Raw genomic sequence first — 15943 nt, 5'->3', positions numbered from 1 at the left:
CAGCGCATCTCCAGGAGGTGTTTGCCCTGATGTCACTGTGTCACTGTGATTATACTGGTGCAGATTGCTCGGATACAGATGGGCCCTGAATCCCAGCTCCCTGCTGTAATGGCAGGCTGTTGCAATGGGCAGCATTGGCTGTCAGTGTGTAAGGTGGGAATCTGTGAGCTTAGGGTTGGTTACACACCTGCAGGTGCAGGGAGCTCTGCAGAACATGTGGCATCTGAGCTGGAGATGGATGGTGGAGACAGCCTGTGCCATCAACTGTTAGTCACTGACTTCTCTGCTCAGTTCAGTAGGGCAGGGGTGTGGGCTACCGTGCACTGGACAGTTAAATCTACAGGGTCAGACATGCCTTGTGCGTGAGGTGAACACATGCTCGTTTTCTGATCACTGCTGCCACGTTTCCTAACTCTTCCAGACTTAGAGTGTCTGTTGCTCGCTGAGCGCCAGCCACATGAGAAGGCTTGAAAACCAGCTACCGAGTTACTGTGGTGCAAACAAAAGTGACGTTCTCGAAAACATCTGGAGGGGTTTGAGTCCGACTCCTCTCAACTAGACAGGTCTTTCAAATCCTCTTTGGTGTCAATTATGGGTGACCCCACTGTTGCTCTTTCATGGCTCTGAAAGGGAGACACTGCCGTGAGGGCTTCCAGAAAGTGCCTTTCTTGCTGCTGTGTTTGGGGAGAGAAAAGTCTGCAGGTAGGAGGCGAATTAAGTTCCATCATTCCTGGCCCACAGTGCAACAGGTCACTTCCCGTTGCTGTGGTTTTTGGCGCCCCCTTGTGGCTTTCATGTCCCTGCGTGAAAGTTCCCAAGTTCTTCTCAGTTGTTCACCTGCTGTTTGTTGCGAGGTTGAACGTCCAGCTGTTGATCTTGTGCCTGGGGTGAAATGCTCTGAGCTGTGTCAGTCCCTCGCAGGCTGGGAGTGTCCCTGGAATCCTTCTTGCCAGGCAAACTTACAGTGACAAACGTCTCCGTCCCCCTGCGTCTGATTGCCTTGGTCCAGCCCCAGCTGGGGGTCCCAATGGGCTTGGCAAGCCGGTCAACTGACTGCCTGTTTGGCCACAGTCAAATACTCCAGCAAGAGCCCTGGGGGTAGGAGGCAGCCTGCCTTTCGGATTGCATCTTGGAGACTCACTTGTGTTTTCCGGAACCTGGTTTCATTGTTTTGCCTTTTTTTTCTGAGCTAAAATAACTCAGTGAAGTACATTTTTTAAAAAAAATTAGGTAGATCCGTATCTATCGAAAGCTAAACCTACTGGAGAGAATGACATCTTGCTCTTTTTTCTTCCTGGCGGGAGGTAACCAATTCTGATAAATTGGTATTTTAAAATATCTGACCACTCTTTGACAGTTTTCACTGATCAGTTGACCAATTTTTGTACCAGTCAAATGCCCAATTCTAGGTGTAACTCTTACTCTCCATGTGACTGTCTCATTCTCAGTGCTGACATCTCAGCTTTCATCAGCTGATCTGTGCCCCCCTGCTGGCCCCTCGTGCCCAGATGGCTGGATGGGATACCGAGGGAAATGCTACTATTTCTCAGAAACGGAAGGGAGCTGGACCGACAGCCGGAGCCGCTGCTGTGCACCGGGTGCCTCCCTAGCTGGGATCGACAGTGAGCAGGAAATGGTGAGAGACTCTCGAATTGCCATACACTGATCTTGGCACAGTGGTGGCTGCTGCAGTAGGACTTGGGCTCTGCCCCGTGGGGTGAGGAGCAGTTGTGAGCCCTCCCGTGCTGGGAGGCCAGAGTGAATGAACTTCCAGCTGCTGAACGCCAGCCCTGGCTGGGCCCAGGGCCCTACTGTCTGTTTGTGATCACAGGGATTGCCCATTCTCCGCTGCCCCCCTCCCCAAATAGGGAGACAGCTTCTGTCTAGGGCAGGGCTGGCTCAGGCATCTCCTGGCCTGCTGGCTGCTGGAGTGGGACTGAGAACCCAGCCAGTGCTCCTGTTGTGGGGATGGGAAAGGAGCAGCCAGCTGAGGAGGAGGGGAAGAGGGGATCCTCTCACATTGACCGCTCCCACTTCAGCTTGACTCGCTCCCTCCTCCTGCCTTGCTGCGGTGAGCGGGGGCTGATCTGTGAGAAGAGAGGTCTCTGCAGAGAGCTCAGACCCAGCACCTGCCCCCAGCCCAGGGGGACTTGGGGTGCGGGTGACTGGGAGCACAGGGGTGGGGCTGCTCTGTGCAGGGGGAGGGTTAATACTGCCTGGGTGATCTTGTACTTTGCAAAAGGCAGGGGAACACCGCCTCCCCCCCAAAAAAATAAACTGAGCACTCTTCAATATGGGGGGAGGGATAGCTCAGTGGTTTGAGCAATGGCCTGCTAAACCCAGGGTTGTGAGTTCAGTTCTTGAGGGGGCCATTTAGGGATATGGGGCAAAAAATCTGTTGGATGATTTAATTGGGGATGGGGGTGGGACTAGAAGATCTCCTGAGGTCCCTTCCAACCCTGATACTCTATGAATATGAGACTGGGATTCTCTGCGGCACAGAGCCCTGGATGGGGGGGTGGGGAAGCACCGGAGCTGGGGCTGATACCTGCTGTCCCTCGGCTTTCTTGAAGGCGTTCCTGCTGTGCCATAAGGGTGTCCAGGACCACTGGATCGGCCTCCGGAGGGAGCAGGGTCAGCCCTGGAAATGGACCAACGGCACCAAATTCAACCACCTGTGAGTCTCTCTCGCCCCTCTGGACTAATTCCCTGGGCTTGGGGATTCTGGTGTCTGAGCTGTTTGAGCTCAGGTAGATCCACCATTCAGTGCTAGTGAAACCACCAGACACGACCCTGGTCCGTTCGCGTCCTGCGTGTATCGGAGACCGATGGGAGCCGGCGTGTCCCTGAACTCTCGGCTCCTCCCCGCAGCACGGTGCTGGGCCGGAGACAGAGCCCGCCATAGCCAGAGATGCCCTCACAGCGCGCTGGGATTTCAGCTGGGACACTCGCTGTTCTCCCCCAGCCCTCTTCAGCAAGGTCCCTGGGGTGTCTGACCCCTCCCTGGGGAAAGGAGGCAGCAGGGAGCTCAGGTTAACAGTGGCCGCTAGAGAGGGCAGCATGCCGAGCGCTGCATGGCAGGTGCAGGTCCCGCTGGGGATTGCAGCCGGCAGGTTTGAGTGACTTGGCTGGTGAGGCCTCTGAATCCGCAACAAGGCACCGATGTTAAAGGAGCCTGCGGTTCACAGGTGCTGGACGCCTGGGGCTCCCACGGGAACGGGGTACAGTAGTGATGGCTGCCCAACACCCCGCGATGGGTTTCAGTGGGCTCCAAGTATGATCACAAAACCAGCGCTGCTTGAACCCTGGGACTTCAGCAGTAGAAGCATGAGCCTCTGCCATAGGAGCGAAAGAATCCACTTCTTTAACTGAAACCCCCCGCCATTGATAAAGCTCTTTTGCAGGCCAGCCATTAGAGGGGGATGGAGACCCCCCCACTTCTCTGGTCTGGGTTACTTCAGTACTTTGAAAAATCAGGCTCTTTTGGCGCTGGGTCAGGGCTCCCCAATGGACAGTTCCCATTCTGCTGTATTGGACCCAACCTTTGGATCCCACCTGCTTCCAGCCTCACTGGGTCTGAAGAGCTACCAGACACTGTCCTGAGTTCGGGCCTCTGTGGCACTCTCCTGGGGTACAGACTCCCTGTCTGGTATGCTCCTTAGGATGTGGGACCCTGCAGATCAGCTGCTGTAGGACCAAAAACCAGTGCTGAACCCTCCCAAATCTCCCAAGAGGTCTCAAATCTCAAACAGAGGCTAGGGACACCATTCCTTACCCATCCTAGCTAATAGCCATTCATGGACTTAACTTCCATGAATTTATCCAGTTCTCTTTTAAACCCTGTTATAGTCCTAGCCTTCACAACCTCCTCAGGCAAGGAGTTCCACAGGTTGACTGTGCGCTGTGTGAGGAAGAACTTCCTTTTATTTGTTTTAAACCTGGTGCCCATTAATTTCATTTGGTGGCCCCTAATTCTTGTGTTATGGGAACAAGTAAATAGATTTTCCTTAGTCACTTTCTCCGCACCACTCATGATTTTATAGACCTCTAACCACTGTGTTTACATCTCATGTTACTGTAGCTCTGTAAGTGGCTATGGGCCATCTCACTGCGTGGTGTTTGGGTAGGTTGCGATTGTTCATGGGGGTGGGGAGGGAGGTGAAAAAGTTAAAATGTGACTGGGTATCAGAAAGTATTTCAGATAATCTAGTGCCAGAAAATGACCTTGAATGTGACAGCAGGTGGCTTCTCTGGGACCTTCTGCTAAGAAAAGCAAAACATAGAAAGAAAAAGAAAGACTTCAGCACCAGGGGGAAAGGCAGTTTCCTGTGTTTCCGAAGCCATCTGATTCCATTTCTGAACAAGTTGCAGTGTGAGAGAGAAATTCATCAAATTGAAATGTATGTCGTGCAACGTCCCTACAGCACTTGTGCAAGGGAAGTTGAAACAAATTACTACGGTGAGCTTCAGAGGCGCAAGCTGTTAAATGATGCAAAAACCAAGCTGAAAAGACAACAGCAACAGCTCAGATTTTGTTGTTACTGTTATCATTATTATTACTGGGCTACGTTGATTGGGTTTTTTTGTCTGTGAAAGAAACTTTGGACATATTGGCAGATACATTCTTTCATTATTAGTCATTATCCTTTCTATTATGTAAAGCATTTTTAAATTTAGTTCAGAATTGTTGTACAGCCGTCCACCTTTGACCAAAAAAGCAAAAGAACAACAAAAAAGACAAGACTGTGCAAAGCACTGGTTTCTTCTGTGTTTAGGTCATAGAATCATAGCATATCAGGGTTGGAAGGGACCCCAGAAAGTCATCTAGTCCAACCCCCTGCTCGAAGCAGGACCAATTCCCAGTTAACTCATCCCAGCCAGGGCTTTGTCAAGCCTGACCTTAAAAACCTCTAAGGAAGGAGATTCTACCACCTCCCTAGGTAACGCATTCCAGTGTTTCACCACCCTCTTAGTGAAAAAGTTTTTCCTAATATCCAATCTAAACCTCCCCCACTGCAACTTGAGACCATTACTCCTCGTTCTGTCATCTGCTACCATTGAGAACAGTCTAGAGCCATCCTCTTTGGAACCCTCTTTCAGGTAGTTGAAAGCAGCTATCAAATCCCCCCTCATTTTTCTCTTCTGCAGGCTAAACAATCCCAGCTCCCTCAGCCTCTCCTCATAACTCATGTGTTCCACTCCCCTAATCATTTTTGTTGCCCTTCGCTGGACTCTCTCCAATTTATCCACATCCTTCTTGAAGTGTGGGGCCCAAAACTGGACACAGTACTCCAGATGAGGCCTCACCAATGTCGAATAGAGGGGAACGATCACGTCCCTCGATCTGCTCGCTATGCCCCTACTTATACATCCCAAAATGCCATTGGCCTTCTTGGCAACAAGGGCACACTGCCGACTCATATCCAGCTTCTCGTCCACTGTCACCCCTAGGTCCTTTTCCGCAGAACTGCTGCCTAGCCATTCGGTCCCTAGTCTGTAGCTGTGCATTGGGTTCTTCCGTCCTAAGTGCAGGACCCTGCACTTATCCTTATTGAACCTCATCAGATTTCTTTTGGCCCAATCCTCCAATTTGTCTAGGTCCTTCTGTATCCTATCCCTCCCCTCCAGCGTATCGACCACTCCTCCAAGTTTAGTATCATCCGCAAATTTGCTGAGAGTGCAATCCACACCATCCTCCAGATCATTTATGAAGATATTGAACAAAACCGGCCCCAGGACTGACCCTTGGGGTTCTCCACTTGATACCGGCTGCCAACTAGACATGGAGCCATTGATCACTACCCGTCCAGTAAAGATAAGACACAACTGTACCTTGTATTTATTATTGAGTCTGCAAAAAATCCCTATGTAAATATGCACATGTAATTTATTTATTTGTTTTTCCTACAGTTAGTTCAGTATTGTCAGAGCCTCATTCTGAGGCTGCCAAAAATTTGTGAGAACCCCAGCTCTAGAAAGTGTTAGTATTTTGTTTTCTATGTAACCATTACTTTCCAGTATTTGCAAAAAGAAAAGGAGGACTTGTGGCACCTTAGAGGCTAACCAATTTATTTGAGCATAAGCTTTCGTGAGCTACTGCTCACTTCATCGGATGCATTCAGTGGAAAATACAATGGGGAGATTTATATACACACAGAACATGAAACAATGGGTGTTACCAGTATTTATTCACTCTCGCTTGCATCTCTGTTCTTTGATAATAAACTCATTCCTGTTTTCTGTATATCTAATTGCTGTGTTCTCAATAGAGTGGTTGGCCTGAATTGAATCTTACAAGCTGCTGTGGACCGCGCCTGTGGGATTAGAGTCACAGTTCTGCATGTGCTCCGGGGAACGGGCTGAGCACTGCAGAGGGATGCTCAGAGGCTTTGGGAGTGTCTATCGCTAACCTGTACACAGAGAGCGAGGCCTGCAGGGGACTGGAAGGTCAGGCTTGCGCTGCCAGGGGTGGTGGTTTGAGAGAGCAGACCCATGGCAGGCCTGGACAAGGCTCCCCCAAAAGTGCCTCATATGCCTGCTATGAATCGCTCAAATGGGCAGACGTCCCCGGCTCATTCCACCCCTGCACCCCCCAGGTACAACCCGCACAAGGCATTCAACCAGGGTGAGGAGAACAGCTGCAATGCCCTGTCACCTGACATGCTGAATTTGCCTCTGAGCCCATTTTCCCTTCCAGCTTGGGACTCCAGAACCCTGCCTTGTTGAGCCAGACATGCTTGCCAGCTGCAAACCTAGACCCAGGTCTGGGCCACACCCCCAATGCTGCAGACTTGAACCCAAAACTGCTCAGCAGGTTACCTGTCTCCAGCACCCAGCTCCCAATGGGATCCAAACCCCAAATAAATCCGTTTTACTCTGTATAAAGTTTATACAGGGTAAACTCAAATTGTCCACCCTCTATAACACTGATAGGGAGAGATGCCCAGCTGTTTGCTCCCCCAGGTATTAATCACTTACTCCGGGTTAATTAATAAACAAAAGTGATTTCATTAAATATAAAAAGTAGGATTTAAATGGTTTCAAGTAATAACAGACAGAACAAATAAGTTACCAGGAAAAATAAAACAAAACACGCAAGTCTAAGCCTAATACATTAAGAAACGGAATACAGATAAATCTCACGCTGAGAGATGTTCCAAAAAGCTTCTTTCCCAGACTGGACTCCCTCCAGTCTGGGCCCAATCCTTTCCCCTGGTACAGCCTTGTTCCAGCTCAGGTGGTAACTCAGGGATTTCTTATGACTGGCAGCCCCCTTTGTTCTGTTCCACCCCCTTTGATACCTTTGGCACAAGGCGGGAATCCTCTCACGGTCTTTTTGGGTTTCCACTCCTCCTTCTAAATGGAAAAGCACCAGGTTAAAGATGGATTCAAGTATCATGTGACATGTTCACATGTCCTGTGAGCCATCCTCCATTCTTTCAGGACTGGCCCGCACGTATGCGGTGAAGGCTTGCAGGTGAACAGAGCCATCTACAGTCAGTTGTCCTAGCTAATGGGAGCCATCAAGATTCTAAGCCACCATTAATGGCCCACACTTTGCATAACTACAGTAGGATCTCAGAGTGATATCTCATATTCCTAATTTCAGATACAAGAATGACACATTCATCCAAATAGGATGAACACACTCAGTAGATTTGTAAGGTCTCATTACAAAACTTATAGAGACCTTTTGCATAAAGCATATTCCAGTTATATCATATTCACACTTAAACATTTTTATAAAGCTTATGAAGTGCAATGTCACAGGGTCAATACCCTCAGAGGATACCTGCAGATAGAGGCTTCCCTGGCTGGTGGAAAGGCCTCAACTGCCCTGCTTCCCATGGCCAGAAGGCATTGTAGTACAGCTATTCTCAGCTTACCCGGGCCTATGTGGAGCGGAATGTACATTAGAGAAGCCCCAAGGCTGCTCTGACTTAGACCTGGTCAGCACAAAGCCTGACGATCATTTGTCTACTCTCCGATCAGCACGGGCTGCCAGTGAGTTGGCCACCTAGGAAGCCTAGCCCCTGGCCCTTCCCCTTGTGCCTGAGGTCCCGCCATTCCCCTTCTGCCCCCCTCCCTCCCCTTCTACCTACCTCTCCCCCGCAGGAGCCCAAAGCACCCTCACCACAGCCCACAGCCCCAGCACTGGACGGCAGAGGTCGGAGGGTGAGACCCCAGCCCCGGGGCACTGCAACCTCCGTGCCCACAGCCCCATGACACCTGCTGCCCATGCTGATCACGCTGTCTGGATTGAAGAGATTTGATGCACGTTACCCTACTGTTCCCGTATCGTGTCCGAATCCCAGAGCTGTTGGCATGAAGACACCACTGGAAACGGAACATTCATTCATTCCTAAATCTGCTTAAAGTTTGTAAGTGCAAAGAAGAAAGGAATAATAAAATATATATAAGAGAACCCCTGAGATGCCTAGCTCTGTAAACAGTGAGAGGTGAGGAAGCCCCTCTCGTGTGGGTGCATCGTATGGTGCCATATGCACACCCAGCACTTCTCAAATCCCAGATGTTCTAATCCACATCCATCTCCTCGCTCTCCCATTCTCCCATCTCCTCCACCTCCATCTCCTCCATGTCGCTGCTGTCAGGGTCGTCTTGGGGCTCCGTCGGAGCCCTGGCTTTTGGGCTATCTGCTGCTCCATAGAAATCCCTGGCAGCATCTCCCATTGGCAGCTGCAATGTGATATTCACAGCAAAGTACGAAGCATGGTTGAAATCTACAAGCACAGAGCCCCGCGGCTGGGTTAGAGGCCAAGTGCACAGAGGTTTGTGCTGCTCATGCAGCTGGAGGGATGAAGGCAAAAACATCAAACTAGGAACCGAATTGGACAACCATTTCACTGTAGACAAAGATCTCATGCCCCTCAATCCCGACCAGCAGCTCCCTGCTAGCCCAGTTTTGTCAATACTCCTCAGTCCCACCCCAGAGCCCCCTGCAGTTCTGGCCTTAGGTCACCCCAGACAGCTCTCTTGATTCTCTTCACTCCTTCTGTGGCAGATACAGGATACACAGCGGGGCAGTGTGCGGGTTTCCTTGGCACTCACTTCGAGTGAGCTCCATAACTCAAGGCTTCACCCTTCATTAGTAACATGCCAATTGCAACCCCACACCAGCCAAACCCATTTGCAGCTCCAGCAGGGCTTCCTTTCTGTTCCTTACCCGCCTTACACACACTCCGCCCAACCCAGAATACACTGGCGAGGAAAATCTCTTCCTGACCCCTGCATGTGACCAGCTGAAGCAAGAGACTTGGGACCATAAGACATATACCAGACAAGACCCTCAGGGTTGCCCAGTCCACCCCCATCCCACAAGCAACCCTCTCATACAGTCACACTCAAATGTGTCCAATGCTCTCTTACAACTAATAAAGTTTGCCCCTATTGGGAGGCTGTTCCAGAACCTCCCTCCTCAAATGGTTAGAAACTTTCTAATCTCCCAGCCTGAACTTGTTCTTGGCCAGTTGATTCGCCTTTGTTCTTGGGCCTACGTTGTCCTTTAGCTAGAACAGCTCTCCACCCTCCCTGGTCTTTACCCCGATGTATTTATGGAGAGCCATCAGATCCCCTCTCAGCCTTTGTTTTGCTAGACTAAACCAGCCCAGCTCTCCCAGCCTTCTCTCGTGAGACAGGCCCTCCATTCCCTGATCATCCTGAGAACTCTTCTCTGTACCTGTTTCACTCTGAATTCATCTTTCTCGAATGATCAGAATCATACACAGGATTCTAGAGGAGGGCTCTCCAGGGCCATGTACTTTCGTACTTCTCTGTCTCGACTGGAAGTGCCTCAGCTGATGTATCCTAGCATCACATTTGCCTTTTTCATGGCCACATCACATGGGTGGCTCAGTCACCGTATAATCGACCAACACATCAAGGTCTCGCCCCTCCTCTGTCGCCTCCAACTGATGAGCCCCAGCATCAAGAAGAAATTCTTCTTATTAGACCCTAAGGGCAGGATTTTGCACCTGGTACCTTTAAATGTCATCCTTCTTCTGGTACTCCAGTCTTCAAGGTCATCCAGATCTTCCTGTATAATATTCTACCCCCTCTGGACAGACCATGTTTCCCAGCTTTTTAATCATCAGTAAGTTTTGTTATCACTCTCCTACTTTTTGGGTTAACACCATTAATAAAGAGATTAATGAAGATGGATCCCAAAACAGATCCTTGAAGAACTCCATTAGGAACCTCCCTCCGATCCCATAGTTGAGTTTCCAGACTTCTCCCCTTTAATTGGTTCCTTACCCGCCTTACAATTCTTGTACTGATCCCCATCTTCTCTAATTTAGCTAAGAATTTCCCACGTGATACCGTATCAAATGCTTTACTGAAGTCCAAGTATATTAGATCTGCTGCATTTCCCTTCTCTAAACAACCAGTTCTCAGCTCAAAGAAAGAACTCAGGTTAGTCTGGCCCCATCTACCTTTGGTTACATCCCCTTTTCCATTTACCTCTGTTGGAGACCCCAGGGCATGGCCACTAGTTAAGTTGAGGAGATGGAAGGCCATAAGGGTCGAAGAGGTCTCCCTGCTAAAGGCCTAAGGGCTTCTTCTCAACCTCCCTTAATAGAATTCAGGCCTGGCTGATTTGAGTAAGCTCTTTTGCTCTTAAAACAATGTTGCAGATGCAGACAATGCCCCATAGTGTAAGGTTTGCTGACGCCAAGTTAAAGATAATAGGAGAGAGAGCTACAAGGCCAGACAGGATGTGCTGGTTCTTTAAGTTGCTAGGAATGCTTGTTAGAGGTTGCAGGAAATAAACATTGTCCTAACCCATATAAGAAAGGCAGAGTATTTGTGCAAAGTTTTGATTGGCTGATGTGTAGTGCAGTAGCATTAAGGAATATAAATGTGTGTAATGACCTGCTCTGATGTGCAGGATTTGAGATTCTATTCTCCCTGTACCTTGTTTGCAGCTGCAAATAAACTTTTCTGCTTCCCCACCCCGTTGTGATTATTGAGTGACGCACACCGGGTAACGAACCCCCCCTGCTGTTGTTCGCCTCTGGCACTGGGTGCCAGCAACAGCTTTTGGAGTCCCAACATGGGGTGACGAGGATGCAATTTAGCCTTGCCCAGATCCCTTCTGGAGGTCGAGGATTGCAGCGACAACCGACGCCCAGCACACACCGGTGAGTTCATTGGGAGCCTCAGAGGAGAAGGAGTTTGATGAACCCCGGAGGGAACGACGGTGCAACGCACTCACATAGTGGAGAAGCAGCTGTGGGAGACAGTGAGGAACCTGTTCCTTGGATATAGGGGAGGAGCAGCTGCGCGCGATGTTGGGGAACCGGTCCCTTGGATAAGGTAGGAACCTTTTGAAATCCAGATTATATGCTCTGTTGGAACCTGGGGACGCCCACAGTTACCCTGTAGGTATGGGACAGGAACAGAGCACGGGAGGTACGGTACGATGCATGCCCCTAAAGTGTATTTTAGTAAATTGAAAGATATTTGGATCAGATCCAATGACTAAGGGTAAATTGAAGCGATTTTGTACGGTTGACTGGCCTCAGTACCAATTAGAGGACCAAGAACAGTGGCCTCCCGAAGGATCACTAAATCATAATACAATCCTCCAGTTACTCCTGTTCTGTCAGCAAATGGCGAAGTAGAATAAGCATTCGTATGCTTACTTGTTTATAACCTTATAGTCTCGTACTGATATTTTACAATGCTGTAATTTAACCCCGATTGGCCCTGTAGCAATTAATGTCAGTCCCCGGATCCCCACCCCAAATGTAATGGCAGATCCGGTGTCTCCTTCGGCCCCTACACCCACACAGAGCAAGGCTCAAAGTAAGATTCCTAGTGAAGCTCATAGTGAGGTTCAGGCTCCATCTGCTGGATTATACCCGTTACTTACCAAGACTAAAATCGCCCCTAATGCAATAGAAAGGACAAGCTCTTACCATGCAGGTCTATACTCATGCATCTTTTAATCCTATGGACCTGGCCGCTTTCAAAGCACAGGATGGAGAATTTTCTATCAACCCAAGCAAGTTGGTATCGGTCTTTGAGGGATGTCTTAGCAGCTACAAGCCAGGCTGGGATGATTGTAATGTCCTTCTGCAAACATTATTGACTGAGGTTAAACAAGAACAGGTCATAGCTAAAGCAAGGAAAAAAGCGAAAAGGCGATATGACCAAGACTGTAACAATGTCCCGATCCCAGATAATCAAGTTCCTATAAAAAATCCTAGGTGGGACCCAAATGACAATCAGGCTATGACCCACCTCACCTTCTATAAGGAGCTGCTACTGTATAGACTCCGTCATGCAGCTGTCAGACAGAATAATTAAACTAAACCATAGAAGGTAGTGCAGGATCCAAAGGAAAGCCCTGGAGCTTTTTTGCAGCACATTCGAAACACGATCCAACAGTATACCAATGCAGATCCTAATAATCCACAAACTGAGGCAATTATTAAAGGAGTATTTACAAGCAGGGCCGCCCCCGACATTAAGAGAAAGCTACAGAAAAAGGAGGATTTGATAAGTATGACCATGGCACAGATTTTAGAAGCAGCAAATCAAGTGCATAGTTTAAAAGAAGTAAAAAAAAAAAAAAGCAAGTAAAATTAATGGTAGCAGCAATGCAGGCAGGCACGAAGGAAAGTAAACAAAAAAAAGGGGGCCGTGGACACGGACGTCCAGGCCCGCGAAAAAGACGGCTGGGGCGCAATCAGTGTGCCCTGTGTCGGCAAGAGGGACACTAAAAAAATAAGTGCCCAAACAAAAAGAAAAGGGGAAGTACCTCTATGATGGCGATAAAAAAACAAAAATAAGGGTGTCAGGGGAAACAGATCATCCTACCCCCGGAACCCCGAGTAAAAATGCGGGTGGGAAATGAAGAAATAGATTTTTTAGTCTCCTGAATTTTGTGGGACTCCAAAGATATCGGGTAGCACGAAGTAAGGCTCAGATTGCTCTCCCGCAGGTACAGTACCTCAGGTTCTACATACAGCAGGGGGAACGCCAGCTTTCAAATAAAAAAATAAAAGCCATATGCCAAGTTCCTATCCCGAGTAATCGCAAGCGGCTCAGAGCATTTCTGGGGATGGCAGGCTTCTGTAGAATATAAATCCCAGAGTTTGAACTATAGGCTAGACCCCTGTACGACTGTGTAAAAGGAGCAGACCATGACCCCTTTCATTGGACCCCAGAGGCTGACAGGGCATTTAAAATCCTAAAAAACAAGCTAATGGAAGCCCCGGCTCTAGGTCTGCCAGATCTCTCCAAGCCATTTCAGTTGTATGTACATGAACGAAAGGAGGTGGCCCTGGAAGTACTCACACAGCTGCTAGGAGCATGAAAACGTCCGGTGGCATATTTTTCGAAATAACTGGACCAAGTAGCCAAGGGCTGGCCAGCGTGCCTGCGGGCAGTGGCAGCCACCGCCCTGACCCTGGCACAAGCAGAGAAACTGACACTAGGGGGAACAATACAGGTTTTTACACCACACATGGTACGCGCTTTACTGGATGTTAAGGGCGGCCTCTGGCTCACACAAGCGCGTATGGCAAGATACCAAGCAAAGCTCTTAGAGAACCCTGAGGTCACGCTGCAGCCTTGTCCATCCCTTAACCCTGCCACCCTCTTACCAAAAACTGAGAAACAGAAACATGACTTTAAAAATCATAGATGCCCAATATTCTAGCCGCCCGGACTTGAAGGATGTGCCCCTCCCAAATGCAGATTATGAGTGGTACACTGATAGTAGCAGCATGGTAATAAATGAGCAAAAACCGGCGGGTTATGCTATTGTAACCCTCAGTGACAGCGTGGAAGCTGAAAGTTTGCCCACTGGGACCTCTGCCCAGTTGGCTGAGCTAGTGGCCCTGACCCGTGCACTCGAACTGTCCAAAAAAAAAAACAGGTCAATATTTTCACTGATTCCAAATATGCTTTTGGGGTGCTGCATGCTCCTGCTGGCCTGTGGAAGCAGAGGGGAATGCTGACAGCCCAAAGCTCCCCAGTCAAGTACGGGCCCCAAATCCTCCGGCTTCTAGAGGCAGTGCAACTCCCTTTGGAAGTGGCAGTGGGACACTATAAGGCCCATCAGAGGGAGGATGAAGATGTGACCAGGGGTAATGCCAGGGCAGATAAAGAGGCAAAGCATGCTGCCACCCTGCTGTTCCCTCAGACTAAAAACACCTATATGCATGCCCTTATCCCATCAGTGGGGAAGCTCCCAACCCCTCAGTATTCTGGGGAGGAGAAACAGCTAGCTGACAAACTTGGTCTCCAGGAAAAGGAGGGATGGCTTCATTCCCCAGAAGGGAAAGTCCTCTTACCAAAGGGCCTAATTCTGCCAGTATTACAAAAATTACATCAAACCACTCATGCTGGCAGGGAGGCACTTATCCAAGTAATAAAAAAGTACTTCATAACCTCCAGACTCAGAGCCCTAGCTACCCAAGTACAAACAAAATGCCTAGTCTGTCAAAAGAATAACCCCCAATCAGGACACCCAGTACCACCAGCAGCCCTGGAACCCACTCCAGGCCCCGGACGGGTGTGGCAAATAGACTTTGCTAAGTTTCCCCGGACCCAAAAGTTCAAGTATCTCCTTGTCATAGTAAATGGATTCAGCAGATGGTCAGAAGCCTTTCCATGTCGCAATTGCACTGCCAAGACAGTGGCTCTCAAGTTTGTTAAAAAGATTATTCCTCCCTTTGGACTTCCCCAGTGAATAAAATCTGACAATAAAACACACTTCACGTCAAAAATCGTCCAAAGCATCTCAGACACCGTACAGATTCCCTGAAAACTCCATACACCCTGGAGACCGCAAGCCAGTGGGGTAGTAAAGTGGATCAATCAGACCCTTAAGCAACATCTCTCGAAAGTATGCCAGGAGGCCTCCCTACGGTGGCCTGATGCCCTGCCCCTAGTTCTGCTCCGCAGCCGTGCTCTCCCAAAGGGTAAATTAAAGCTCAGTCCCTTTAAAATTATGTTTAAAAAAACACGGCCTATAAATAGTACACCGCTTATGTAAAAAAAAAAAGTAAAAATTAAAAAACAAGTTTCTCTCTCAGTATATGTGTTCCCTGTCTGCTGTTCTTTGTCTCTTCACAGGTATACTAAGGATTCCCAGCCTCTACCCTTGGACTCACCCATCCACTCCCTGCAGCCTGGTGATTCAGTGCTTGTACGTACCTGGAAAGACGAGCCCCTCCAGAAAAAGTGGAAGGGACCCTATACCGTCCTGCTGGTCTCCCACATGGCAGCAAAGGCCGAGGGACACAAGAATTAGATTCATTATACCCAGCTGAAAGACGTGTCAACCCCCCCCCCTCCCGCCCCCCGGCTGAAAGGTAGACCGTGCATTCAGCCCCCCCCAGTGAAGATCTTAGACTAAAATTACTATTTAAACAGCAGCCCACCAAAAAAGCAAAAAAATAAATAAAAAAGTATATTTTATTCCCCCTCTTAGCCATGTGCCTAACCGGTACTGCTGTTTCAAGCATTGTACCCGTAGATACCTGGCTGGCACTGGCCCAGAGTGCAGTGAACGCAACGTCGTTCTCAGAGAACCTTATTCTCAGAGACTAAGGCAGCAGCTCTGGCCTTTTCTTTCGTTAGTATCCCTGGGCTTGTGGTGCATAATTACCACGCAGTAGAGCACCTTGCCTGCACAGTGGCAAAGGCCATTAATTTAACCTCAGCCGTCCTGGCCCAACTCTCACATGAGTTGGGGGAAGTACGTCAGGGCATGCTACAGAACAGGCTGGCTGTAGACTATTTACTTCTACGCCATGGTCACCTATGCCAGGAGTTTGCAAGCATGTGTTGCTTTAATATAACAGATGCAGAGCCGTCCGTAAAAGCTGATTTCCAACGCCTAAAGCAGCTAGCAAAGAGCATTCATCAGCAAACCAGAGAAAATTAGCTAAGCTAATTTTCTAGTTGA

The 15943-nt window shown here is 49.0% G+C and overlaps 1 protein-coding gene and 1 pseudogene across 2 annotated transcripts in view; one reads left to right on the top strand and one right to left on the bottom strand.

Annotated features, from left to right (window-relative positions):
• LOC311531264 (C-type lectin domain family 2 member D-like) overlaps positions 1 to 15943 on the top strand; it is a 188589-nt pseudogene that overhangs the window by 1647 nt on the left and 170999 nt on the right. The window lies entirely within an intron of this gene.
• The window catches only part of LOC311531266 (C-type lectin domain family 2 member D-like), a gene marked incomplete at both ends in the record, with an annotated part of 432379 nt that overhangs the window by 281555 nt on the left and 134881 nt on the right, over positions 1 to 15943 (bottom strand).

Source organism: Lepidochelys olivacea, assembly GCF_965140295.1.
Source record: "Lepidochelys olivacea isolate rLepOli2 genome assembly, chromosome: 14".
NCBI classification, from domain to species: domain Eukaryota; kingdom Metazoa; phylum Chordata; order Testudines; family Cheloniidae; genus Lepidochelys; species Lepidochelys olivacea.
The sequence above is the reverse complement of the archived record's forward strand: the minus strand, read 5'-3'. Positions and strand labels throughout refer to the sequence as shown.